General features: G+C 35.1%; 1 long non-coding RNA gene across 1 annotated transcript; it reads left to right on the top strand.

Moving 5' to 3' along the window:
* Positions 1 to 1,576: 1,576 nt before the first annotated feature.
* LOC132062546 (uncharacterized) lies at positions 1,577 to 10,216 on the top strand. The gene is made up of 2 exons (XR_009416201.1): positions 1,577 to 1,711; positions 9,840 to 10,216. It is a non-coding gene; the product is annotated as an uncharacterized LOC132062546 (long non-coding RNA).
* Positions 10,217 to 26,574: the final 16,358 nt, after the last annotated feature.

The raw sequence follows: 26,574 nt of genomic DNA on the forward strand, positions 1-26,574 counted from the left end.
TACGAAGTTAGGTTTTATAAAATTAGGCGAAAATCATTTCAAGCATAAAATGGTCTGGCCCGGTGCGTGGGGGCCACGTCCTGCATCGTGCATAGTGTATTTTTTAACGATGTCAAAATTTTGAGTTTTCCTGGAAATTTGGCCTGGCGCACCAAGCGGGGCGTCACAGGGCGCGGGGCGCTAGGCCATTTTGGCAGCGTTTGGTAAAATGAGCATAACTCCCAGCACAGATCTCCGTTTGGACTCCATAATTATCGTTGAAAAGGTATTTCAAAGATCTAAAACTTTAATCTTTCAAGTTTTCTCAAATTATCGACTGATTTTCACGAAATTGGTCTGGAGGATAGACCTATCGAAAACTTAGCCGATTCTATCAAATCTTATGCATCTCGCTATCTGTCTTGATTCTGAGACAACTATTTCCACCCAAACTCATCCTGGAGGGATTTAATATAGATAAAATGTTGCGTTAACACTCATTTAAAATGTTCACACCTAACCCAGATTAACAGAGTGAAATAAATTTTGCACATCAACAAAAAGACCCTACCCGACCCGATCCAACACCAAACCCGTTCTAATAAAACTAACCCATTTTTTATATCTTTTACACCTCCCCTATATTTTCTTGTCTCTCATGGAGATTAAGCTTTTGTCTCTCTTCTTTCTTTCTTCTCAGTTTAAGCTTCTGACAAACTGAAGCCTATATTAGGGGGCAAAGGGATGTAGGATTAGTTGGCAAAATTAACCCACTTTGAATAATCTGTTCATATTATAATTTTGATTAAACTAATTAAAACTCAAAAATTTATTTACGAAATTGAAAAAGAAAGAACATTAAAAAACATTTCTAAAAAATAGTTTACCGTGTTTGGCTGGTAAGCAAAAAGTTCTTCCATTTGAAAACATTTTTCTGCTAAATAATTATCGTAATACCAAATTCGTTCTAATTTGTATTGAATCATCTAGTAAACATGATTTGAGTGGCCTCAAAGAGTCTTTTTGTGCGGAGAATGAATTACGCAGGGCCCTCCCTAGTATATGTGTACCTCCTTACATGTCGAAAGGAAATTAAAGATGTATCATCCTTTCCTTGTTGGAAATTTAGTAGATAACGATCAAGTTCAGACTGACCTTACATACAACTTTATAAATATGATCAAGTTTGACTAACTCTACTATGAGAAACAATATATGTGTGTGTATACATATATACAATATATATTCCCCTTTTCCATCATATAAAGCAAATCAGAGAAAATATTTATTTTTCAACATCGTTATTGTCTATCTCCACACCTATCTATAAATTATAAAGTAGATTACCTAAACCTAGATCAATTGAAACTTCACAATGTGGTCATCATCATTTACTCTTCTTGTTATTCTAATTATTTCCCTCTTGCTTTTGCGACCATCTTCATCGGATGCTACAATTAAATGCAAAGGATATAGCCAAATCATTTAAACCTTGCACAGATTGGATGACGATTGGCTACAAGAGAACTGGGATGGCTCCAAAGGCTTGTTGTGACGAATTGTTTAAACTTAATAGCAAGGGAATAAACCCTGAAGCAGAGATAGCTCTTAGTGAATGTGTCAAATCTGAAATGCAAGATCTGAACATCATCGGAATAGTAGCTGAATCACTTTCTGGACGTTGTGGAGTCCTCTTGCCCTTCCCTATCACCCCAAAAGTCAATTGTTCCGAGTAAGTTTAATTAATTTGATACATGCACACTTTTAACTTAACTTTGCAATTATATATACTTAATAATAGTAACAATATCCTGCAACTTAAATGGGGTTTTCTATCTTTTTTTTTTAATTAACTGTGATGACCGGTCACAATTAAACCAGTTCACGGCCTGACTACTTGCTACTAATTTAGCTTTGATAGATGGAAAGAAATCACATTTCTAGCACTTCAATTTGTTTTTGTTGAGATTATAAATGTTGTGATATATACTTAATAACACAATTTGCTGGAGCGGATATTTCTCATTAATTTGGAATGTATTATTATAACTATTCGGTAGAAAGGTATATATTATTACAAGCTAGCTATATTCAATTTTAAGTATTTAGCCCATATATTGACTAAAACATAATGCTATTTAATAGTAAAATATTAGATGATTGATCATATTGTAATTTTTGTGACAGGATAAATGCTCCAAATACCAAGAATTAATCAAGATTCAAAATGAGCATTGGATAGATTGATCTCGAGGACTTGAAACGGAAAATAGAGTGCTATCAATCTATCATGTCACAGACTTTTAATTTTGGAAAAATAACGTACTAATATTATTACAAACGGAATTTCTTGTATAACTTGATTTGTCTAGAACATATGATTCCTAGACAGTCATCCTCAAAAATACAAATTAAATGAGGAGGATAATAATTAATTGAGCTTCCAAAATATGCAATATTTGGCTAGGACGACTGTGTATTCCTTCATTGTGATGTGTGCCTTTGGTGACACAAATAACAATGAGCTGCATGAAAAGAAAAAATAATTTTTTTATCTTATTTGCTCACCCAACTTTGTAATAAAATAAATAAATTATTTTATTTGTTCACCATAAAAATAATAAAAAATAAAATTAATTTGCTATGAACAAATAACAACAAAAGTAAAACTAAGGTTGCTGATTGATTCATAAAATATATATATATATATATATATATATATATATATATATATATATATATATATATATATATATATATATATTCATTTTTGTGGTGAACCAATAAAATACTTTATTATGAACAAATTAAATAATTTCTATCTTCTATGACATATTTGAGTATGTTGGGTAGAGGTAGATTTAAGTAATGGGAAAATGTTTTAATTTATTCCAAAAGGAATATGACACGTAATAATAATAATAATAATAATAATAATAATAATAATAATAATAATAATAATAATAATAATAATAATAATAATAATAATAATAAATTAGACATCACCATAAGACAGACTTGAGCTTCAATTTTCACTTCAAAAAGAAAAAAGAAAAAAAAAAGACTTTAAACAGATTATTAAAAATAATTAAGGATAGATAAAAAGAAGTTTGTTAGTTTTAAGGACAAAAATGAGCTAAAAAAAGTGAGTGGAGATATGTTTTTAGTAAAATAAGGGGATGCAAGATATATTTAGACCTTTTGAGATACTTCAGGGACACTTTTGGCACTTATCTGAATTAAAAACTACACACACAAATACTATAAATCAAAGTGACTGTCACGCTGTCAACGTACATAGACATTGAAGTGTCTTAGCCTCGGTGATGAAATAATAAGAAAATTTCTTGTCTAGAAAATAAAATATCATGTTCTATTAATTAAAAAACAAGTGAAAAAAATATATTAAAAGAAAGAAAGTCACAAATTCTCTGGACATATTTTAGCTTTTCTTCTTCTAAGTCTTACCAATAAGAGAGATTTAATTATTAATATAGAAAATAAATCTTAACCATTAAAATATAAAAGGACACGTGACAGCCTTTCTAAGGTTGGATTGATAATTACTTGAGCAAAAACTAATAGAGCGGAGCCTCACCCCATAAATATTGTCACAAAGAAAAATACTTATTAATGCGTATGTGAATCAAACTTCCGCAAGCCCGGATCTCTATTATATCTTCTTCTTTTTTTGGATATTGTGGCTTTGCCCTTATTTTTTACCTTAACAATTTGCAGAAAATTAAACCCATATAATTCTCACTAGTCACTCTCTCAAATATAACGTGCATCTCCTTAAACTCATTTACCAATTACAATAGATATAAATCATTTTCATCACGTACTAAGTACTCCATAAACAAAATTCTCATATGCCTAACAAACCAGTGTTGAACAAATTCTTCTTCACACTCGTGCAATTTGCCATCAATTGCAATAAGTTTTTGCCATGATTTTCTAGGACTGAAAAATTAGAAAGTGAACTAATAGGCTAAACAAGCGGCGACTCAACTGGTGCTCTTACTGAGGCAGCATTTGAAAAGATTAAAATTGAAGTCGTTGGGAAATTTACACTTTTGTTGCAAGAGCTCCTTTAATCTTCCTTTTTTTTTTTCTTCCTATTTTTTTTTTTTTTTTCAATATTGCTATAAGAAGACAAATCGTATTTCTTACTCCTATTCATTGTCAGTTTGTACAATTTTTCAGAGCAGTGTTTTTTTCTTTTAAATATCGAAACTGTCCACATTTCATTGCCACTTGAAGAGGATTACATTTGAAGAAGGAGGACTAGACCATGCCTTCTTGGAGAGAATTGTACAAGATTTTGAGCAAAAAGTATACACACCACCCCCTCCACTTGAGTCACAAACACAGTATTCTGTATTCATCTGACATTTGTACAAACATGTTATTTCGTAAAGTTCTTATGTATAATATTTTCGCTGTATAATATGTATTCCCTCAATTTATTCTATATGAAGCTATTCTTGCATATAGTTTAAGAAAGGAAAAAAAGTTAAAATTGTCACGTATAACATTTTCATTATATAATATTTACGCTTTCGATTTTATTTTACAGAAATTAACCTTTTTAGCTATGCAAAGAGTTTAAGAAATTTAAAAAAAAAAAAAATATGCGAGTTCAAATATGCAATAAATTTTCTGAAAAAATTCTCAGGTAGATAGTGTTTCCTCCCCTTAATGGGCCTAACGCAATATGAATTAGTCGAGCTAGGGAATCTTGAATATCAGATGATTATACCGAAAAAATAATATGACAAAAAAAAGAGTAAAATAAGAAGATTAAAGTAAATTATTTAAGATATAACTTAAGTCTAAAGTTTTTTTTCTTAAAAGATTAAAAAAGAGTTTACATCAATTAAAATAGATGGAGTATATTACTCCGTCTTTCTCCAAGTGCTTTCTTTGTAAATAGTGTCCAATAATTAAGAGTGTGTGTGTATATATATATATCATCAAAACCTCAATTTTGAATGGCAGATTTTTGAAACTGTTATGTACAACATTTTCATTGTATAATATATACTTTCTCAATTTTATTTTTGTATAAATCTTTTTAGTTGTGCAAGAATCGAACATTTTCTTTGTTAAAATATGTGGTCTTAAATATGTAATGAATTTCTGGAAGAATCTCAGGTACGTACCGGTTTTCCCCTCTTTAATGGGCCTAACTAACACAATACAAATTTGAATTAGTTGAGCTAGAAGATTTCGAACATCAGATAATTATGTTGAAAAAAATGAATTTACTATGACTATAAAGAAGTAAAATAAGAAATTTAAATAAAAAATTTAAGATATAAATAAAATATTAGTTTCTTAACAGATTGAGGAAAAGAAATTCACATAAAATAAAATAGATGAAGTATATCATCCCGCCTTTCGATAAGTGTTCTCTTTGTAAAACGTGTACATAATTAAGAGTATATCGTCAAAACCTCAATTTTGAAGGGCTTAATGGCGTTATTTCTTTTCTTAGATGCTTATATTGGTTCGTGTTGTGAAAGGCAATGACCAACCTAACCTTTTGAATGGTAAAATGGCAATTTCATTTCATTTAGATAGAGCTAGCGATAATACATCTGCAATACTTTCACTTTCAAGTACTTAAAAAATGGTTAACAACGGTACATTGATATTATAAAACAAATTCAATATTAATATAATTTACTAATTATAATAGGTAATTTACATTATAATAACTCATTTTAGGATCGTAAATAATTATTTGCTTAGTAAAGATTGATTTCCGTTTATAAAATTCTCTTCCTGTATTTTTTTTTTTTTTTGGTGAGTTTGCGCGGGATATTCACTAATCTATATAAATATATAATTGCAGGACATAGAGCTGGTGATGTGGCACTCTCTAAGGCCGGTATTAGCATTTATCTTTTTTATTAGAATTTTGCCTTCTCCAAATTTTTAGAAAAATAAAAGAGTGTCTCCTCGGAGGAAAAAACCAAATGCCACTTTCTTTTCCCCTTCCCAGACATTGTGAAACGTCTCTTAATTACGGCTTCTTCCATTCTCTTCTCATTCAGAGGTAAATATTCTTTCATAAGGTTCATAACACCTTTCACAAGTCTCCCTTTTCTATGATTTATAACACGAAATTCATTAACGAAAAGTACAACTATTGTCATTCAAATTCACAAAGGTAAGTAATCAATTTCCTTTTGTTTAATTTTCCGTTATGCGTTCCGTCAAATTTTCTCTTTTGAATGACCTCTTTACAGAATTACATAGAGTCGTCGGAAAAAAACGTTAAAAAACCTCCTTAAAATTACTCATATGAAAGTAAATTAATGAGTGGAGTTAGAATTTATTATTTCTGATGTAACTGGTTTGGAATGTTCTAAACAGTTATTATTTATTATAAACGCTTTTCAAAAACCATTTGCTTGCAACGCCACGCAGACAATTACGATCGCTAGATCCTTCAAACTCTTTCTAAAGTACACTTAAGACTCAACCAATCTTGAAAGTGGAGTGGACAACTGGGATACCTTGAATCTAATCTGCAATCCTTTCGCAGCTCTAATCTATGGCTCTGCTACCGTGAGGCTTGGCCGAGCCTCCCTACCGATGTATCGATCCCGCACATTTAGACCAGTCCTAGTGGACAAGACAAAACTTCCCTTCGAGAAAGCCTCGATGACTTATGTTATACAATGACAGAAAAACTATATGAAGTTATCATCTCTAGCAATCAATCTATATGTTTCTGTAATAAGACAGCTCATCAAGAGAGACTAATGGAGGACAATAGAGATGGAAATGAATTTACTTCATGCGATTAGAAGTTTATTTTCTTCCATCTTGAATATGGGGTTGTTGTTCCACTTTACTCTAAAGATTAATCATTTAAGTATTACGAAACTGAAATAGATTTCTATACGTTAAGTGTTCTATTTCTTTGAGATATTGAAATAGTATTATTTTTTTCCTACATTATATTGTGTTTTTCATTGCTCATAGAAGTTTATTTCATCTATTATTCGTGTGAGATTTTTTTTTTTTTTTTTCATTTAGAATAATTGTGCAATTGTACAGGATTTAACCAAATCTCGCAAGGTTCTTTTTATGTTTGATATATGCTTTAAGTTCATCTGAAATTTTTGCAAATACTAAGTTTAAGAGGGGGCGTATTATTGCTGTAGTATAAAGCTTCTTAATTAAGTTGAAGAAATTGAGGTTAAGATTTGCTACTTGGTGGATATTCGACATATTTTTAGCATTTTTTGACAGTGAATTTTCTGTTTTAAGGATTTTAGTGAAATTAGTTTTATTTTTTATTTTTTAAAGTCAATAGTATTAAATGGTTTTCAATTTGAATGTTCTATTTAGTTGTTAATAAGATGCATGAATTAAATTTGAAATTGGTAATATTATGAGGCGTGAAGCTAAGCTAACATAGGCAAATATTAAGTTTGAGAACAACACGTTAAATTTTATCTCTTTACAAATAGAACATTAAGGTTATAACAAAATTATATTATATGTTTACTACTTTCTTTACGATCACAAAAGCCGTTGCATAACTTAATAGTTTTAATTATAATAGTGATCAGCCAGATGCTTGCTTGAAAGAAGTGTATATTAAAACCTTCAAGCAGTTAACTTGGTAAAATATGTGCTTTGCACTTACACTGAATCTTCTGAAGAATTTGAAAAATATATTTATCTTCTTTTTTTTTTCTTTTCAAAATCAATATTGAATTAAATAATATTACATCAATTGGGACGAAGGGATCAATAAAACTATAATTCGAAAGAGGGCTTTCTTTTTCATTAACAAGGATAGATAACTACATTATGGAATAAAGCAAATAAAAGAGAGATATGGCCCAAAATATCTTTGTCGAAATCCATATTATACAATTCCTCAAAACATAGTATACATAAAATGCATGTTAACTCAATTTCGACATACAATTTATAAATATCAAGAAGTATAGAGAAAAAAATATTATAATTTCGAACCTTTTCTATTTCAAATGATTCGATTTAGAAGTCTTCGTTAGTAAGTCGGAGAGTATTAGAATTCTTGAGTGTTAAGGGTGGTCAACCGAACATTCTTCAATGAAAATTTATATACATTGTATATATCAAGCATTGTACTAAATACAAAAATAAAAAACTACTTCACACACACACATAACACCTTTAGCGAAATTTCTAATTTCGACACTGTTAAATTATTAGAATAAATAATATGAAGTCAAAAGTTAAAATGTTTGTAAGAAGAACAGCTTTCATTCATAGGAGGGAAAATTACTTTTTCTCTCTTTTGACGGAAATTGTTTTTGAGTAGGAGACCGTTTTTAATAAACAAACACCATATGATGGTGTTATCATTTGAACACATTTTTCCACTAAACAGTTTTCAGTCTTACCAAATTCATTCTAATTTGTAGCAGGTTCGCACATTAACACGTAAGTTAATTAATCATCCACGGAAACAAGATTTTATAATTAGTTAGTGGCCTCAAAGTCAAAGTCTTTTTGTGCGGAGAATGAATTAAGCAGGGCCCTCCCCAATGTTTGTGTGCCTCCTTACATGTCGAAAGGAAATTAAAGATGTGTCATCCTTTCCTTGTTGGAAATTTAGTGGATAATGATCCAAGTTCAAACTGACCTCACATACAACATTATAAATATGATCAAGTTTGGCTAACACTACTACAAGAAACAAAGAAAAAAAAAAATCTTTTCTTCCCCTTTTCCATCATATACAGAAAATCAAAAAACATATTTATTTTTTCAATATCTTCATTGTCTATCTTCACCTATCTGAAAATTATAAAGCACACTACTTGTACCTCGACAATCGAAACTTTACAATGAGGCCATCATCATTTTCCCTTGTTGTTATTCTAATTATTTCCTTCTTGCTTTCGTGGCCATCTTCATTGGATGCTGCGGTCAACTGCAACGCTATAGCCAAATCATTTAAACCTTGCATGGACTGGGTAACGACGGGCCACAAGAAAGCTGCGGTGCCTCCAAAGTGTTATGTTGCAACGAAATGACATAACCTCTTCAACTTAATAACATGGGGATAGACTATGACAAAAAATAAAACAGAAATAGCTATTTGTGAATAGGTCAAGTCTGAAATGCAAGATCCGAGCATCGATAAGAAAGTAGCTGACAAAGTTATTATAAACTTCATGTTGTGGAGTCCTTTTTATATGCCTTTCCCAAAAAAAGTAAAATCTATATTCGTTGTAATTTAAGAAAACTTCTGATGAATTCTAAAAGTCAATTGTTCTGAGTAAGTTTCCTTTTATTAATTTCCCATCTTGATGCTTGATAAATATGGTTAATGCGGCTAAAATAAAACTTTTGAATTTTGTTGCAATTAGATACTTATAATTGTAACAAAATGCTGCAAATTAAATCAATTTTTCTATTTTTTTAATTAAGTGTGGTGATCAAATACCAATCTCAAAAATCGGAAAAGTTGTATGCAAAAATAAATAAGCAGACTAATATTATGATTTCAGTTTTGCCCTAGTGAAAATTAACTTTTTATAGCAAAAAGTTGAAGAGGTCTATTAAGCTTAGATAGACATACAGAAATCACCTAGCACTTTAATTATTTGTCTTTGTTGATATTACAAATGTAATGATACTTTAACACACAATTTGGTGAAGTACTGGATGTTTCTTGTGAATTTGGAATGTATTGTTATAACTATTTAGTAAAAAAGGTATTATCACAAGCTAGCTAGTTATATTCAGCTTTAAGTAATTAACTCATATATTGACTAAAACATAAAGTTATTTACTAGTACACATTTAGATGATTGACCATATCGTAATTTTTGTGACAGGATAAACGCTACAAATACCAGGGGTATGAATCAAGATACAAATTGAGCCTTGGAGTGATCAGATCTCGAGGACTTGAATCAGAAAAATGGAATTTTTTCAATCTTCTAAACCTTTTCTTTTTGAAAAAATAACATGTAATATTATTACAAATAGAGTTTACTATATCCCTTGATTTGTCTAGGACATATAATTCCAAGGCAATCATTCTCAAAATAGAAATTAAATGAGGAGGATCCTAACATACTGTATTGAGCTTCCAAAAACATGAAATATTTGGCTAGGAAAACTATGTATTCCTTCATTGGAACTGTGTATTTCTTGTAAAATATCCAATAACTTTTGTGTGTTTGGCTATTTGAAATTTTTATTTTCAGAATTGTTGTACTGCCTCTAAAGATTATACCATGTAGTGTCCTCTTTTGGTATCAGTGTTTTTTCGTCTTTTGGAGAAAATAGGAGGGTAGCTTTGCCAACTTATAATCCTTTGCAACTCTTTAATGAAAATATAAAAAATATTTAAAACCATTTATAAATAAAAATTAATATATTGCATATATATAATTATAAAAATTATATATATAATTTGTCGGGTTGATTCGACTTTTTTTTTTATTTGTTTTTTTTTATAAAACCAAACTAAACTAAGCCCAATAAGGTATCGATTCATTTAATCGAATTGGTTTGGATCGATTATTTACCAAATCATGAACACCCCTATTTTCAAGTATGAAAGTCATTTTAGTTGGCATCAAGAATTATAAGCCAAAACATATTGATTTTCATTAATCACATTTTTTAGCCAAAAAAAAAAACAAGGAAATAAAAATCAAGTATAAATCACATTAGCATTAACTACCACTAATCAATCTACACTTGTGAGAGCTTGGAGTAGATAGCACACATGCATGCGCTATACCCATTTGATATTACAAATTCACCACGTGTATGCAAGTTGAAGTCTTAAAATCCAGAAAGTCTTCAAGTTGATGTTTCAAATTCACCACATGGGAAGTTGAAGTTTTCAAAGTTCGCCAAGTATAGTCTTCAAGATGAGGCCTTCTAAATTTCCAATTTTAAGGTGGACAAATTTAATCCTTTTGCAACTTAAGTTGGCCTTTTCATGGATTTTATCCTTACAAAAGATCTCAAATATTCAGTCTTAAGGTGGACAATATTCATCCCTGTGCACCTTAAGCTGGCCTTTTCGTGGATTTTATCCATAAAGAAAATCTCAAATTTCCAATCTTTAGGTGGGCAATATTTGTCCCTTTGCACCTTAGGTTGGCCTTTTCGTGGATTTTTGTCCTTAAAAGAATCTCAAAATTTCCAGTCTTTAGGTGGGCGATATTTGTCCCTTTGCACCTTAGGTTGGCCTTTTCGTGGATTTTTGTCCTTAAAAGAATCTCAAAATTTCCAGTCTTAAGGTGGACAATTTTGTCCCTTTGCACCTTAAGCCATGGGCTTTTCGTGAATTTGTCCTTTTGATACTCTGTCGATATAGATATTTGACGTTGTGGATTTGGGTTTTGATAACAGTCGATATGGACATTCGGCATCGTGGATTTGTCTTTGATATTATATCTATATAGATATTTGGCATCGTGAATTTTCCTTTGATATTATGTTGATATGGGCATCCCATAGATAAGCACATTCTGTCCATGTGAACATTCCGTAGATAAGGGCATTCTGTCTATAAGGGCGAACCGTCGATAAGGACATTCCGTCGATATAGGATTCCCTCGGTAATGTCATTCCATTGATATGGGCATCCATCTTCTTGAGCATGAACTTGTCAGTCTCAAGGTGTCGGATCAATGTTAATCTATCGCACCCTAAGCTGAGAACTTCATGGATTTGTCATTAAAAGGAGCTATGTTTGTCAGTCTCAAGGTGTCGGACAAAATGTTAATCTCTTGCACCCTAAGCTGATTGTTTCATAGATACGTCGTTAAAAGTAGCCCAACTTGTCAGTCTCAAGGTGTTGGGGGGAATGCTATTCTCTCACACCTAAAGCTGATTTCTCATGAACTTTGTGTGTTTTGGCCTGCAAAAACATAAGGACAACAAAAAAGAAACAAGCAAAACAAAGACCGCTACCTGTTAAAAAGTTTCAGGTTTGGAAGTCAAGTTTAAAATTTTGTCTAGATCAATTCGGTGAGACTTGATCCAAGATCTTTTACGATAATAAAGCTCTTGAAGTCTAGTTCCTGGCAATCAAGACGGATCGTAATTTAAAGGCTTCTACATCGAGATATGAAAGACTTTGGTGAAAACGCCCAAGCTGAAAATCTAAGCATGGCATAATGCAAGGTCAAATTCAAAAATATATCTGAAACGACCTGAAGGAATTTGACTCCCAAATTCGGACATATTGTAGAACTTTGTGTCTAGTTTACGTATCATCACACGGATTGTGATTCCGACATTCCCACATCAAATTATAAAAGTTTTAGTGAAGCCGTGCGAATTTGAAACTTTTAACGTGACATAATTTAAAGTTAACTTCAAAAGATCAGCTAGAACGATATTAAAGGAGTTTAAGTTTGGTACACTGTCAGTGTAGAAATCTTTTTACACCTTCAAGTAATTTCAAAGGTAAAAGCGTAATACCTCAAATAATATTAGTATCTTTTTAAAAATTATAGTTGGAAGTTGGAAATATTAAAGTCGGGTTGAATCGTTGTTGTACTCTAACACTTATCTGCACATTTTAGAACCATTTCCTTTACAGAGTTCACTGCTCTTTTTTCTTCATCGGCGGCACTGTCATGACAGTGGCAAAAAACAGCATCATCACAGTTCTCTTTTTATGTTTTTATTCCCTCAGTTCTTAACATTTCAGTTCATTGGCGTTTTCTTTTCTCTTGAACACCTAATTCATGACATACACGTAATATGAAATTAATCTACCCCTTTATTAAATTCCTTGATACGAACACTTCAAAGAATTAATTTTCATGGCAAAGTACCAATAAATCCAAGAAGGTTAGAATTGATTCGAAATAAGGAAATAAAATTGGTAAAGAGCGATTGTTAAGGACTGAAAGAAGAAATGTACAACAAAATGGGTTCCATTAAAGGTCTTTCTATATGCGTGTAGAAGGAGAAAAAGAGGAAATGGTGGTTGAAGAAGCCATGGAAAGAGAAAATGCATGGGCTGTTGAGACGATGAAGAAAAGGGGTTAGAGGACTGAGAAAAAAGATTAGGAGTAAGGTCTTCCTAATCAAGGTCTAAGGTCTTCCTAATCAAATTGAGAGGGTGAAATTTGAGAAGACTAAGGTCTTCCTAATCAAATTGGACAGTGTCTTTTTACTTAGGAGTAGAATATCACTCAACTATAGCTATTTTCTTCAAAAAATACAAAATATCACAAAATCTTCTGTCTCTCCTAGTTGACATGTCATGTCATAGTAAACTTTTATTTTTTATTATCTTATGGATATAATTTCAAAGGCCTCCCTCCAAATTTCTCTTCATAACACTTTGTTCTCTTGTGGTTTGGATATTACACTAACCTTCCTTATTTTGATTATTTTGTAACTAAACTGATTTTAATACAAAAAATTATTTATGTTCCTAATATATTTTTAACTTAATTATTCAAACAATGTTTCATAACACTTCTCTCCCCTAAAATTGTTATTATATTACAATAGATAGGCTAAAAATTTACAACTTTCTATATCTACATAAGAAATTCTAAATTCTAATGTTGTTGTAACATCATTATGAGAAATCCTAAATTCTAGTGTTATGATAATATTTTCTCTTTGTTCTTACGGTCATGTTATTGATAACAATATTTAGGCTAAAAAGACCAAATTTCACTGTTAGAATATTGAGAGATCAATGAGATGAGTAACCGTTTTCAAGGGGGTATAGTAGGAACATAAATGTATGTATTTTGAATTAGCCGGGCGAATATTGAGAGATCAGTGCGATGCACGGGCCGAACATGTTTATTCATTTTAATTATGTCACACCCCGACTTTACTAGGGTGTGATGGGCACCCGACCCCATACTGGGAGCCGAGCGAACCCGCTGACTCTTACTACGTACTAAATTTTTTTCAAAACTCTACGTCAAGTATACACAATAAGATTGCTGAAATGTTCTTTTGTTGCGTGTAAATCAAATAAGATATGTAACGGTACAACACTTGTATCATAATGCAAACTGACTCACGAAACCCACTACTATGTCTGCAAAGTCTCTAACTTCGAACAAGACATCATCACATAGCCTGCTGACTCGGCGCCACTCCAGAACAAATGGAGTTTGCCAACTTTGCTGGAATACCTTCTGTTCTGATTTCTATCCGTCTGGGTGTACCTGCGCGGCATGAAACGCAGCCCCCGAAGAAGAGGGGTCAGTACGAACCATGTACTGAGTATGTAAGGCATGAATAATAACATAGTAAGAGATATAAACATGAGTAAAAACAGGATATCATATCGTGAGGTAAAGGAATAACCTGTACATGTGAACAATTACTGCATGGAAACATAGAACACATCATAGGATAACAGAGTAACCTGTGCATATGAGTGCCCCTGGGGGCGGATGCCATGCATGCTTAGTGCTTTAAACGCGCAACCCGATCCATATACATTCTTTACATAACGTGCGGCCGATCCATGTACATTATATACATTATACTTTACTTTCTTTGAGAACACTTTTATTTCATATATATAGAAAATAGAAGATATCATATTGCCGAGGCGTCGGCTCCGATCCATTTAACCACATATCCCGCGTCCGGGCATCCCGCGTCCGGGACGGTATCATATCATTCTCCAACTGATCAGGTGGCTGTGCGCCTATAGCGCCTGGCCCTTTTCCCCATCTTCCCCATATACATATACATATACATATACATATACTTATACATGTATCGTGTCATAGCATCATGCATGAGAGCCCAAGGAAAATCATGTAACTATCGGAGTGACATAAGGTCGGAAACCTCCGATTGTATTATGGAATAATCATGGGCGCTTTATCTCACCTTGAAAGAACTAGTAATAAGGCGAGACTATCAATGGAGAGTGACATTATGAGCAAACATAGAATAGGACCATAAGGCGCCAGCTCATATGCTTTGGGATCTTTAAAATAGTCATCGTTCATGAGTAGAGCCGGAGACTCAAGAAATAGCTTAAGATTCCATATCGTCATATTCGTGGTAAGAACATATCCTTGACATATTCATCATATACTTCTTCTCATATCTGGCATCATTATTATCATCATAGAACCATAGTCGTCGTTTTAGTCATTAAGACTTTCAATATTGTAAAACTTGGTTTTTGAAGAAAAATGAATATTTTGGAAAACGCTTGTAAACTTTTAGTAAGGAAAATCATGCCTTGGGGTCAAGGGTTTAGTTAACACAGCTATTGTTTGGTAGTCGGAATGATAACCAAGAACTTCCATTAGCTATAGTACGGAGATAAGCCAAACGGGACAATAGAAAGGAATTTGGGAATAGTGGGCCCACCTCGGATCAAATGAGGTGGCATACACGCTTTACGTATAATGCGTTTCATGACATTACTTATGAGAGTTTAGGATAGTCGGGTGTTATTCATGCAAGTTCTAGGTGTTTAGGAAGCTTTTTCAACATTTCACACAATTTCTAGTTCAATTCTACTGAATGAATAGTAACAAATTTCAATCTCGGTTTTCTTGGAAAGGAATTATCCCCGAGGCCCATGTCCAAACCTACTACGTCTAAGACATGCCAAGAAAGGAAGGTAAAGTCTTACATACCTCTTTCTGCTCCTTCTGCTACTCCAAATCCAAGTTGCAAATCCGCCAAAATCTACGATTTGGTCACATTTACCAAATGTCAATTTGAGCATTTAAGGATTGAAATAATCATTTGCCTACCGGAATTTCGGCAGCACTTCCCCTGTAAATGCACCATCCCACCAAGTTCAACTTGGCCAATCTCAATCAACAACAATCCGAGAATGAAACTCGGCCAAACCAACAACAACACTAATAATTATTCTAGCAATACTTCAACATTCAACTCTATTCAATTTGATTCAATTCAATACGATTCAATCAACGTACTACTTCGTTTAACACCTTCTAATTTCGACAAGAACAATAACAACTTAATTTCTTTCTTTCAAATTCCATCACCACAACCCAACTTTCAATCCTCCGAACCATCAAATAAATTCACTTCATTTTTCTACACACACTATTCCATTCGGCCATGCACACACACATGCATATTTTTCATAAATTTTCATCCTTTTCTTCACATTACAACATTGTTTTCCATGCATACAAGGAATGATATTATAATCACATTAGCTCCCATAACTACTCTCCAACACTTGAGACTTCAACTAAAACCATCAAACTTTCATTACTAACATGGAATACATAACAACAACTACTAAAACATTAAATAAAATAACTAAATCATTTTTCCTACATACCAAGCATGCACACGGCCACAACCCTATCTCCATATTTTCATGAGCTTCATTCATTTCCACACACTACAACATACTTAGGCATCCATAACATATCAAAATGAGATCAAACCTTACCTTTTTCTTCAATTCTTCACTTAGCTAGAAATTCCAACTTGCATGGCTATGTGCTTTTCTTGCTCCACAAATCACTTCACCTTACTAGGAACCCTTTGTTGAATTGTTTGGCTAGGAAAACAAGTTGAAAACTCTTCTTCTTCTTCTTCTTTTTTTCCAAGGGGCCGAATGGTCCCTCTTGTTTTTTTTTTTCCTCTCTTCTTTGTTCTTGCTCTCTCCCAAAATGTCTTGAATTAAGGATGAGCTCATATATATATATATACATATATGATTCCTCAAGCATGTGAGGGGCACATGCCCTCTCTTCATTTCTCTAGATTTCTCTTTCTTTTTCTTGAATTTTCTTAATTTTAAAAGATGAACATCCTTTATATTCTTCCACCTCTTACATATATTTATAACTTAGTCCCTCCAATAAACAATTTGGTCACATGTTCCCTTCTCATATTCTCTAGAGTTTTCCTCCAATTTCTTAAATTTCCTTAAGTCCAAATAAGGAAGACTAATGTCTTGCCATGCAAGCTTTGGTCCATATATTTTTGTAATTTACACTTAGCTCCCCATTCTTTCTTTTTCTAGAATCTTCTTCCCCTTTTTCTTGAAAATTAATAAAGAAGGCCAAGTGTCTTCTTATGTAAGATTTGGCCCTTCAAGAACCTTTCTTGTACTCCTTGTAAAATTACCGTTTTGCCCCTAGCCTTCCACAATATTTCCACGGCCCATTTTGTGAATTTCTCTTCTTGACCTTAGCTTTTCTCAATATTTCCATAATACCAATGTCCATAAATAATACTCTTAACCTACTAAAATAATTTGAAACATAGCCTCGTCCTTAACTTCTCACCATTATCTCACAACGTCCGAACATACGAAATACGGGCTATAACATCCTCCCCCCCTTTAGAACATTCGTCCTCGAATGTTCAACTGACCTTATAAAGTCTTGTAGTACTTCGGGGGGGTCCCGTTTTATAGCTGCCCCTCTTTTTCTTTACGCCCGTCTCTTATTGTCATAATGAACCCATTGGCCTTTCATGAGTTCTTCCTTCGTGTCATAGGTTTCCTTCTTCTGGTACTTGAAAATATGATGACCCCTTTCTAATATGATCTCCCCCCCTTTAAGGGGCTCCTTATACCAACAGTCCTTCTGTAAAGTGTCCGTTTATACCTTGCCTCTCATCCTCCTTCTAATTCCGCGCCTGACATCTCGGAAACTTTTTATCCTAAGTTTTCTTTTAACTTCCATCTATGTCATCCTTTTGTCCACATTTTCATTCGTTATTTGTCCTTTCACTCCCTTAGTTTACTTGTTCGTAGTTCTTCCTTATCTACGCAATTATCTATAGTTGTGTGTCCATATTTCTTAAGCGTTCTACTACTTTTGTCCTTAGCACAAGATCCTTACTATTTTTACTCTTCCTATCCATGTTCGTCGAACCTTTAACTATGTCTATTCCTTTATATTCCTCCTTTTATCTTACATTCCCTCGTCGCAGTCACTATTCCTTTAGCTTTACTTAGCGAAATCGGTCCTCAAACCTCATACACTCCTCTCCAGTTTCCTTTTTACTGCACTCTATCCCTTTCCACACGCCTACTTTGAGCTCTTACTCAAACCTCGGTATCCTTACTTGGTTGATGCCTTTTACCGTAGCTTCGGTTGTTGGGACCCACATATCCTCCGATACAACCATACACGGAATACCCTACGCGTCCATATGTACCTATATATCTTTACCAGCAATTAGCCTGCAGAATACCTCCACCCACTGCTCAAGCTTATCCTTATTCCCGAACTGGGGTGCACTTTTTGCCCCTTCCTTAATCTAGTCCGTCTCGTCCTTACGCGTCTTCCCATAGTCTCCAACCATTCCATATGCTCTAATTTCCCCTTAGGTTACTCCACCTTCTCATTTGTCTCATATGTCTGAATATGCAAAATTTCTTGTAAACTTCCCGGGGTCACCCATCCTGAAATTGCTCCCACCTGAGCACGCTTAACCCCGAAACTTTGCTGGAATTCGATGCCTTAATGTTGATACTTTCGCGTCCGCTTCCTCACATGACCTTTATTACACGCCCTGGGGCAAATCGAAGTCTTACAGCTTCCGAGGCATTTTCGTAACACGTCCTTTTCTCTACAATTACTATTTTACCCTTTTCGACCCCATGTTCACCTTCCGCCTGTATGTATGGCTACCTCCTATCCTGGGCTTCCAGATCCTCGAGGGTAGCGATCACACCTTCGTCGCCACGCCAAACCCATAACCTTTCCAAAACAACACGTCTCATGTTTTACTTATTCGCAGTATTCTCTTTCTCACTTCTTCCGTCAACGGGAGACTTATATAAGGAATTTCTTCTCCTATGACTTGGCTCTATCGCACGATCTAAGACGAAAGAGGGTCAACAATTCCTAGATGCCCCGCAGACCTCACTGTTTATAAATGTGGCCGAGCTTCACACCCATAAACGGACTCTACCGGACACGACTTTGCGTACATCCCTTAGACCGACCCTCGCTCGATACCACTTTGTCACACCCCGACTTGACTAGGGTGTGATGGGCACCGACCCCATACCGGGGAGCCGAGCGAACCCGCCGACTCTTACTACGTACAAATTTTTTTTTTTTCAAAACTCTAAGTCAAGTATACACAATAAAGCTTACTAAAATATTCTTTTGTTTCGGCAAATAAATTTGTATAAGACTTATATCATAACACAACAACACTTGTATCCATAATGCAAATCGACTCACGAAACCCACTACTATGTCCGCAAAGTCTCTAACTTCGAACAAGACATCATCAGCATAGCACGGCGACTCGCGCGACACTCCGAACAAATGGAGCTTGCCAACTTTGCCGAAATATCTTCTATCCGATTTCTATCCGTACGGGTGTACCGCGCGGCATGAAACGCGCCCCCCGAAGAAGAGGGGTCGATGTACGAACCATGTGCGAGTATGTAAGGCATGAACGGTAATAACATAGTAAGAGATATAAATAGGAAATCATATCATGGAAATATAGAGAATATAAAATAAAAATGAGACATACGTGAACATGTGAATGCCCGCTATGGAAACATAGAACACATCATGCTAACATAATCACGTGTCTTTGAAAAAAACATTTCTTCTTTATATATATATAGAAAATATATAAACATGGTATCATAGGATAAAAGAGAACGGCGGCCGATCCATATACATTCTCGGGATGATGCGACCGATCCGTATACATTATACTTTACTTTCTTTGATAACACTTTTATTTCATATATATATAAAATATAAGATATCATATTGCCGAGGCGTCGGCTCCGATCCATTTAACCACAAATATCCCGCGTCCGGCATCCCGCGTCCGGGATGATATCATTCTAGACCGGCGTGGCCGGCGCCTATAGCGCCCGGCCCTTTCCCCATATTCCCCATATTCCCCATATATATATATATATATATATATATCATAGCATGCAAGGGAGCCCAAGGAAAATCATGTAACTTATCGGAGTGACGTAAGGTCGGAAACCTCCGATTGTATTATGGAATAATCATGGGCGCTTTATCTCACCTTGAAAGAACTAGTAATAAGGCGAGACTATCAATGGAGAGTGACATGATAGCAAACATAGAATAGGACCATAAGGCGCATCATATTCTTTGGGATCTTTAAAATAGTCATCGTTCATGAGTAGAGCGAGACTCAAGAAATAGCTTAAGATTCCATATCGTCATATTCGTGGTAAGAACATATCCTTGACATATTCATCATATACTTTTTCTCATATCTGCATCATCATATTATCATCATAGAACCATAGTCGTCGTTTTAGTCATTAAGACTTTCAATATTGTAAAACTTGGTTTTTGGAAGAAAAATGAATATTTTGGAAAACACTTGTAAACTTTTAGTAAGGAAAATCATGCCTTGGGGTCAAGGGTTTAGTTAACACGACTATTGTTTGGTAGTCGGAATGATAACCAAGAACTTCCATTAACTATAGTACGGAGATAAGCCAAATGGGACAATAGGAGAGGAATTTGGGAATAGTGGGCCCACCTCGGATCAAATGAGGTGGCATACACGCTTTACGTATAATGCGTTTCATGACATTACTTATGAGAGTTTAGGATAGTCGGGTGTTGTTCATGCAAGTTCTAGGTGTTTAGGAAGCTTTTTCAACATTTCACACAATTTCTAGTTCAATTCTCTTGAATGAATAGTAACTAATTTCAATCTCGGTTTTCTAGGAAAGGAATTATCCCCGAGGCCCATGTCCAAACCTACTACGTCTAAGACATGCCAAGAAAGGAAGGTAAAGTCTTACATACCTCTTTCGCTCCTTCGCTACTCCAAATCCAAGTTGCAAATCCGCCAAAATCTACGATTTGGTCACATTTACCAAATGTCAATTTGAGCATTTAAGATTGAAATAATCATTTGCCTACCGGAATTTCGGCAAAGACTTCCCCGTAAATGCACCATCCCACCAAGTTCAACTTGGCCAATCTCAATCAACAACAATCCGAGAATGAAACTCGGCCAAACCAACAACAACACTAATAATTATTCTAGCAATACTTCAACATTCAACTCTATTCAATTTGATTCAATTCAATACGATTCAATCAACGTACTACTTCGTTTAACACCTTCTAATTTCGACAAGAACAATAACAACTTAATTTCTTTCTTTCAAATTCCATCACCACAACCCAACTTTCAATCCTCCGAACCATTAAATAAATTCAATTCATTTTTCTACACACACACTATTCCATTCGGCCATGCACACACACATGCATATTTTTCATGAATTTTCATCCTTTTCTTCACATTACAACATTGTTTTCCATGCATACAAGGAATGATATTATAATCACATTAGCTCCCATAACTACTCTCCAACACTTGAGACTTCAACTAAAACCATCAAACTTTCATTACTAACATGGAATACATAACAACAACTACTAAAACATTAAATAAAATAACTAAATCATTTTTCCTACATACCAAGCATGCACACGGCCACAACCCTATCTCCATATTTTCATGAGCTTCATTCATTTCCACACACTACAACATACTTAGGCATCCATAACATATCAAAATGAGATCAAACCTTACCTTTTTCTTCAATTCTTCACTTAGCTAGAAATTCCAACTTGCATGGCTATGTGCTTTTCTTGCTCCACAAATCACTTCACCTTACTAGGAACCCTTTGTTGAATTGTTTGGCTAGGAAAACAAGTTGAAAACTCTTCTTCTTCTTTTTTTTTTTTCCAAGGGGCCGAATGGTCCCTCTTGTTGTTTTTTTTTTTTTTTTCCTCTCTTCTTTGTTCTTGCTCTCTCCCAAAATGTCTTGAATTAAGGATGAGCTCATATATATATATACATATATGATTCCTCAAGCATGTGAGGGGCACATGCCCTCTCTTCATTTCTCTAGATTTCTCTTTCTTTTTCTTGAATTTTCTTAATTTTAAAAGATGAACATCCTTTATATTCTTCCACCTCTTACATATATTTATAACTTAGTCCCTCCAATAAACAATTTGGTCACATGTTCCCTTCTCATATTCTCTAGAGTTTTCCTCCAATTTCTTAAATTTCCTTAAGTCCAAATAAGGAAGACTAATGTCTTGCCATGCAAGCTTTGGTCCATATATTTTTGTAATTTACACTTAGCTCCCCATTCTTTCTTTTTCTAGAATCTTCTTCCCTTTTTCTTGAAAATTAATAAAGAAGGCCAAGTGTCTTCTTATGTAAGATTTGGCCCTTCAAGAACCTTCTTGTACTCCTTGTAAAATTACCGTTTTGCCCCTAGCCTTCCGCGTTATTTCCACGGCCCATTTTGTGAATTTCTCTTCTTGACCTTAGCTTTCTCAATATTTCCATAATACCAATGTCCATAAATAATACTCTTAACCTACTAAAATAATTTGAAACATAGCCTCGTCCTTAACTTCTCACCATTATCTCACAACGTCCGAACATACGAAATACGGGCTATAACATCCTCCCCCCCTTTAGAACATTCGTCCTCGAATGTTCAACTGACCTTATAAAGTCTTGTAGTACTTCGGGGGTCCCTTTTATAGCTACTCTTTTTCTTTACGCCCGTCTCTTATTGTCATAATGAACCCATTGGCCTTTCATGAGTTCTTCCTTCGTGTCATAGGTTTCCTTCTTCTGGTACTTGAAAATATGATGACCCCTTTCTAATATGATCTCCCCCCCCCCCCCTTTAAGGGGCTCCTTATACCAATAGTCCTTCTATAAAGTGTCCGTTTATACCTTGCCTCTCATCCTCCTTCTAACTCCGCGCCTGACATCTCGGAAACTTTTTATCCTAAGTTTTCTTTTACCTTCCATCTATGTCATCCTTTTGTCCACATTTTCATTCGTTATTTGTCCTTTCACTCCCTTAGTTTACTTGTTCGTAGTTCTTCCTTATCTGCGCAATTATGCTATAGCTGTGTGTCCATATTTCTTAAGCGTTCTACTACTTTTGTCCTTAGCACAAGATCCTTACTATTTTTACTCTTCCTATCCATGTTCGTTGAACCTTTAACTATGTCTATTCCTTTATATTCCTCCTTTTATCTTACATTCCCTCGTCGCGTCTATTCCTTTAGCTTCACTTAGCGAAATCAGTCCTCAAACCTCATACACTCCTCTCCAGCTTTTTTTTTACTAATCCCTTTCCACACGCCTACTTTGAGCTCTTACTCAAACCTCGGTATCCTTACTTGGTTGATGCCTTTTACCGTAGCTTCGGTTGTTGGGACCCACATATCCTCCGATACAACCATATACGGAATACCTACGCGTCCATATGTATATATATCTTTACCGGCAATTAACTCCGTGTAATACCTCCACCCACCGCTCAAGCTTATCCTTATTCTAGGGCGGGGCGCACTTTTTTGCCCCTTCCTTAATCTAGTCCGTCTCGTCTTACGCGTCTTCCCATAGTCTCCAACCATTCCATATATCCTAGTTTTCCCTTAGGTTACTCCACCTTCTCATTTGTCTCTTATGTCTCGAATATGCAAAATTTCTTGTAAACTTCCCGGGGGGTCACCCATCCCGAAATTGCTCCCACCGAGCACGCTTAACCCCAAAACTTTGCCGGAATCGATGCCTTAATGTTGATACTTTCGCGTCCGCTTCCTCACATGACCTTTATTACACGCTCCGGGGCAAATCGAAGTCTTACGCCTTTCCGAGGCATTTTCGTAACACGTCCTTTTTTACAATTACTATTTTACCCTTTTCGACCCCCGATATTCACCTTCCGCCCGTATGTATGGCTACCTCCTATCCCGGGCTTCCGCATCCTCGAGGGTAGCGATCACACCTTCGTCGCCACGCCAAACCCATAACCTTTCCAAAACAACACGTCTCATGTTTTACTTATTCGCAGTATTCTCTTTCTCCGCTTCTTCCGTCGTACGGGAGGCTTATATAAGGAATTTCTTCTCCCTATGACTTGGCTCTATCGCACGATCTAAGACAGAAAGAGGGTCAACAATTCCTAGATGCCCCGCAGCCTCCTGTCTATAGATGTGGCCGGCTTCACACCCATAAACAGGACTCTACCGGACACGACTTTACAGACAACCCTTAGACCGACCTCGCTCTGATACCACTTTGTCACACCCCGACTTTACTAGGGTGTGATGGGCACCCGACCCCATACTGGGAGCCGAGCGAACCCGCTGACTCTTACTACGTACTAATTTTTTTTTTTCAAAACTCTACGTCAAGTATACACAATAAGATTGCTGAAATGTTCTTTTGTTGCGTGTAAATCAAATAAGATATGTAACGGTACAACACTTGTATCATAATGCAACCGACACTTTGAAACCCACTACTATGTCTGCAAAGTCTCTAACTTCGAACAAGACATCATCACATAGCCTGCTGACTCGGCGCCACTCCAGAACAAATGGAGTTTGCCAACTTTGCTGAAATACCTTCTGTTCTGATTTCTATCCGTCTTGGTGTACCTGCGCGGCATGAAACGCAGCGCCCGAAGAAGAGGGGTCAGTACGAACCATGTACTGAGTATGTAAGGCATGAATAATAACATAGTAAGAGATATAAACATGAGTAAAAAAAGAGATATCATATCGTGAGGTAAAGGAATAACGTACATGTGTGAACAATTATCGCATGGAAACATAGAACACATCATAGGATAACGAAGTAACTCCCAGGCATATGAGTGCCCACGGGGGCGGATGCCATGCATGCTTAGTGCCGGAACGTGCAACCCCGATCCATATACATTGCCGCGGAACGTGCCCCGATCCATGTACGGGCGAACGTGCATGCCGATCCATGTACATTATACTTTACTTTCTTTGAGAACACTATATTTCATATATATAGAAAATAGAAGATATCATATTGCCGAGGCGTCGGCTCCGATCCATTTAACCACATATCCCGCGTCCGGCATCCCGCGTCCGGATGATATCATATCATTCTCCAACCGATCGTGCAACCGCGCGCCTATAGCGCCTGGCCCTTTTCCCCATCTTCCCCATATACATATATATATATACTTATACATGTATCGTGTCATAGCATCATGCATGAGAGTCCAAGGAAAATCATGTAACTATCGGAGTGACATAAGGTCGGAAACCTCCGATTGTATTATGGAATAATCATGGGCGCTTTATCTCACCTTGAAAGAACTAGTAATAAGGCGAGACTATCAATGGAGAGTGACATCATGAGCAAACATAGAATAGGACCATAAGGCAGCAGTTCATATTCTTTGGGATCTTTAAAATAGTCATCGTTCATGAGTAGAGCCGGAGACTCAAGAAATAGCTTAAGATTCCATATCGTCATATTCGTGGTAAGAACATATCCTTGACATATTCATCATATACTTCTTCTCATAATTGGCATCATTATTATCATCATAGAACCATAGTCGTCGTTTTAGTCATTAAGACTTTCAATATTGTAAAACTTGGTTTTTGAAGAAAAATGAATATTTTGGAAAACGCTTGTAAACTTTTAGTAAGGAAAATCATGCCTTGGGGTCAAGGGTTTAGTTAACACAGCTATTGTTTGGTAGTCGGAATGATAACCAAGAACTTCCATTAGCTATAGTACGGAGATAAGCCAAACGGGACAATAGAGAGGAATTTGGGAATAGTGGGCCCACCTCGGATCAAATGAGGTGGCATACACGCTTTACGTATAATGCGTTTTATGACATTACTTATGAGAGTTTAGGATAGTCGGGTGTTATTCATGCAAGTTCTAGGTGTTTAGGAAGCTTTTTCAACATTTCACACAATTTCTAGTTCAATTCTACTGAATGAATAGTAACAAATTTCAATCTCGGATTTCTAGGAAAGGAATTATCCCCGAGGCCCATGTCCAAACCTACTACGTCTAAGACATGCCAAGAAAGGAAGGTAAAGTCTTACATACCTCTTTCTGCTCCTTCTGCTACTCCAAATCCAAGTTGCAAATCCGCCAAAATCTACGATTTGGTCACATTTACCAAATGTCAATTTGAGCATTTAAGGATTGAAATAATCATTTGCCTACCGGAATTTCGGCAAGCACTTCCCCCGTAAATGCACCATCCCACCAAGTTCAACTTGGCCAATCTCAATCAACAACAATCCGAGAATGAAACTCGGCCAAACCAACAACAACACTAATAATTATTCTAGCAATACTTCAACATTCAACTCTATTCAATTTGATTCAATTCAATACGATTCAATCAACGTACTACTTCGTTTAACACCTTCTAATTTCGACAAGAACAATAACAACTTAATTTCTTTCTTTCAAATTCCATCACCACAACCCAACTTTCAATCCTCCGAACCATCAAATAAATTCACTTCATTTTTCTACACACACTATTCCATTCGGCCATGCACACACACATGCATATTTTTCATAAATTTTCATCCTTTTCTTCACATTACAACATTGTTTTCCATGCATACAAGGAATGATATTATAATCACATTAGCTCCCATAACTACTCTCCAACACTTGAGACTTCAACTAAAACCATCAAACTTTCATTACTAACATGGAATACATAACAACAACTACTAAAACATTAAATAAAATAACTAAATC

The sequence above is a fragment of the Lycium ferocissimum genome, chromosome 7 (genome assembly GCF_029784015.1).
Source record: "Lycium ferocissimum isolate CSIRO_LF1 chromosome 7, AGI_CSIRO_Lferr_CH_V1, whole genome shotgun sequence".
NCBI classification, from domain to species: Eukaryota; Viridiplantae; Streptophyta; class Magnoliopsida; order Solanales; family Solanaceae; genus Lycium; species Lycium ferocissimum.